The following is a 3,675-nucleotide window of genomic DNA, read 5'->3' on the forward strand; positions in this document are numbered from 1 at the left end:
ACCTTATAATGGGGTATATATTCTCTAGCACAGATAATGACTGAAAGCCTTGGAGTTTGAAGAAATGTCAATTCATCAAGGTTTTGTCTTTTTTTTTTTTTTTAAGCTCTCCATTTTGGAGATTTAATGGAAATAATTGAGTTTTCTACTATTGGACCAAAAGTCTTATATATGCATGACTTTAAAGAAAGAGATTATTAAATATCTCACCATTTAATATATAGATAATTTCATCCAATAAAATCCTGTGCAGCAAGTAATTTAAATTGGTACCCTATTTATGGCAGACAAAACTGCTCGCTACCATCTGCTTCGTGGTTTTAATAGATGAAGTGTTAACTGCATGTTGCATAAAATTCATTGCGACTAGGTTAATTAAATGGCTGTGCTTCACTTCCTGCACTCTGGTAATAAGATGACAACCTCATCTGAATTTATTAACCCTTGCCACTTTCAGTACTGTTATCACCCATTCAACCACCTTTGGTCAACAAAAATGAAATAAATCACAATAACAGGAGACATAACCATATTGGCTAACAAAATAGATATTGATTAGCATCTTTCTAAAGCAAATATGTCAATCTACTCTGATTTTATTTTTGAGAAGGTCATTGAAATCTGCTGGAATATCAGTAGAGTGAGTAAATGATGATGCAGTAGGTTATTGGAAAACAGCGCAAATCTAATCTTTGGTGCTAAAACAGCCTAAATGACAGCTTTGCTATGGGAACCTGGAGAGGCCTTTAGAGTCTTCAGGTTTCTATTTGAGCAAGCAGACATTAAATATCCTGCTGCAGCATAGGCCCTTAGAGAGGGCTAAAAGTCAGACCTCTGAGTGTCACTCTAGTCAGAGCCATTTCTGTCCCTTTCAAAGAGGGAGCATGAGAGGAAACTGCTTCACCTACATCCATGCCCTGGCCACCCCAGCACTGGGTCAAACCTTAGCGACAGCAGATGCAAAGATTCTTCTTAGCTATGGCTGATAGAAACTATCTGCAGGTAGGACTGGGCTGGTGCATGGTGAGGAAGGACCTGACAGAGGCATCTCCAGGCACCAGTTCCTGGAGCCAGCCTCTTCTCCACCACTTACACTCTTCAGATATTTAGAAAATATTCAGGCAAGTACACAAAAAGCAGTCATGTTTTCTCTACTGAGATTTACCAGGAGAGATCAAGACCATGCATCCAAGCCGTAGTAATTTTTGCCCTTCAGATACAGGCATTGAAGTCTTTTTGGAGGACTTCCAGACATTCCCACTGTAGGTTTCCCTCTCTGCCTTGCTTTCACCTGGCTATCACTTCTGGAAACAGCTCCTGTGTCATGTTCAGCCCCCTGGTCTAAGCAGGCTCCAGACACTGCCTTTGAGGGTGTTTTTATGTGGCCTAGTGAGGAAAGTCACGTGGCTCCCTCCTTCTATGCACCAAAGTGCTGGAATAAAATCCAGCTCTGGTTCATAAGTTCAGCTGCACCAAACTGGTTCAACCTGTCTTGGGTATTATTGTGCCAGCACTGGGCTTTGCCTTCCAGGTACGTAGATAAGATTTGTTTTTTAAACACAACAGGGAAGTTTTCATTTATGCTGAGGGTTGTAGTTAGAAATAAGTTCATAAGATGAATCAAAATTTATAACTGTTTACACACCAGAACAAAATATCTTACTCCACTTGTACTCAAGAAGCTGCCAAACTTCTCCCATTCTGCCCCCACACCCAGCTCCCAAACCTTGTCCCTTCCCCAGCCATGAAGAAAAATAGCAGAATCAAAGCAACTTGCCCCTTACAGTCTCACCTGTGCTGGGGACCAGCAGACCATCAGATGAACGGATTCATTTCTCAGATGCTGGAACTCTCGGCCTGATGTCAGCAGGCAGTGCAACCAGATTTACCAAAAAGTCCCTGCCCAGACCAGGGTTCCCAGAGCAGACTGGAAGTGGAGCTGTGGCAAAGTTCTGGTAGGCAGAGAGCAGGATGAATGGCATACCTGGAATTTAATGTAACTGTTACTGCAGCTACGAGCTACCTGTGACTTGGAATGGTGATGACACTGGTAACCAAGAGATGCTGTCTCTGAACATTCAGTCTTCCAAACACTTTTTCTGCCTGATTATTGTTATCAATGAATAAGTTATTAAAAATAGTGAAGGACAGCCTGTTTTTCAATCTTTTCCTTTCAATATTAATTTAGACCCAAATTTTTACCAGATTACTTTTAGAGACCTGAAGTTCCCTGACAGTATTTATTGTAGTAAATGTTGTTTGATTTTGAATTCTGTTTAAAGTAACTCTTACCTTGCACAAGGAAGTAACATTTTAGGCAGTTACTACTCATGTGCTTTAAAGAAGTCGGTATAAAACACCTGTGGGTCCCAGAAGCACATTTCTCTCATGGATCTCCCTGTACAGTCACTGTACACAGAGTTAGAAATGTTGGCCAAATGCAACATGTTCTCAAGCAAAGTGGGTAACTTAGAAAGATGGTGTCATGCTAACCCAAATTTAACCTTAAAGGCTGAAGTTCAGTTCTTGGGGGAAGGTCCATGCATAAGCTGAAGCTGCTGCAAGTCCTATTCCAAAAGCATATGTAGGAAATGTCCTCTATAGGGCTTGTGGGATTCTCCTGCATGAGAGGTAGATGGTGTTCACTGTGGTTGTTTCCTCACACAATTGCGAGACATAGACAAAAATATCATGTTTGGCTCATCTATGGGTGCACTTTCCTCAGTTAAACGTTAAAATCTCTTCACATTTTCAAAGTATTGAAATATCTTCCATCCCAGAGGCCACCAGTTCAGCAGGGAACAGCTCACATCTTCATTGGGGTGTGGACAAAGGGCTTATTTTGAAAGTTTTGCACACCACAACAGTTAAATGGTAGTACCTCCTTATGTTGGTTTTTGCCTCCTCACACAAGACACAATATTCTAGATGATCTGTGTTTTGCATCTCCCAACACTGCTGGCAAGATCCAGCAGGATGAAAGTTTTTAGTGGAAAGAAAGCAGGAAACAAGATGCTCTATCTGAAGCCAGGAGCTAGATAATTTGAGTGTTCCTGCTCTAGAAACTAGAGTTATGGGATTTGAACAGATCCAGGAGCACACGTGTACCTTAGAAATGTCTTGAACGTATCCATCATGTCCTGGAGATAACAGGGCCTTTACTAAACTTTCCTCTTGGTAGCTTCATGTCCACAGGAGGCACCAGGGCAGGGAGATGAGATCATAGCCAGGCACTCTGGTTGGGTGAGTGGAGAGCAGCTTCTCTCTTTGCTGTGCTGCATATTTGCCACAGAGTCAACAAATTTAGTGTACCAAGCTGTCTTAATTCTGATAGAAAGGAGTAAACAAAGCATCTTCTATTTCTGGAGCACAAGCAGTGGGTGATCAGTGCATTCATCAAAATGTCAGTACACCGGTTCAAGTCCCTGGTCTGCACCAGGCATGCAGAAGATATACTTAGACAAAATTCCCATTAAGTGTTCATCTGTCCACAAGCTCTGGATAAATGGTTCAAGTCCCTGGTCTGCGCCAGGCATGCAGAAGATACTTAGATAAAATTCCCATTAAGTGTTCATCTGTCCACAAGCTCTGGATAAATTGCAACACCAGGGTGTCATGAACCTGAGGGTAAAGCTGATGGAAATAAAATGAAACTGAGAGACATCTGAACCTGTT

This window comes from Onychostruthus taczanowskii, unplaced genomic scaffold (assembly GCF_017590055.1).
Source record: "Onychostruthus taczanowskii isolate IOZ18803 unplaced genomic scaffold, ASM1759005v1 scaffold2, whole genome shotgun sequence".
Classification (NCBI taxonomy): Eukaryota; Metazoa; Chordata; class Aves; order Passeriformes; family Passeridae; genus Onychostruthus; species Onychostruthus taczanowskii.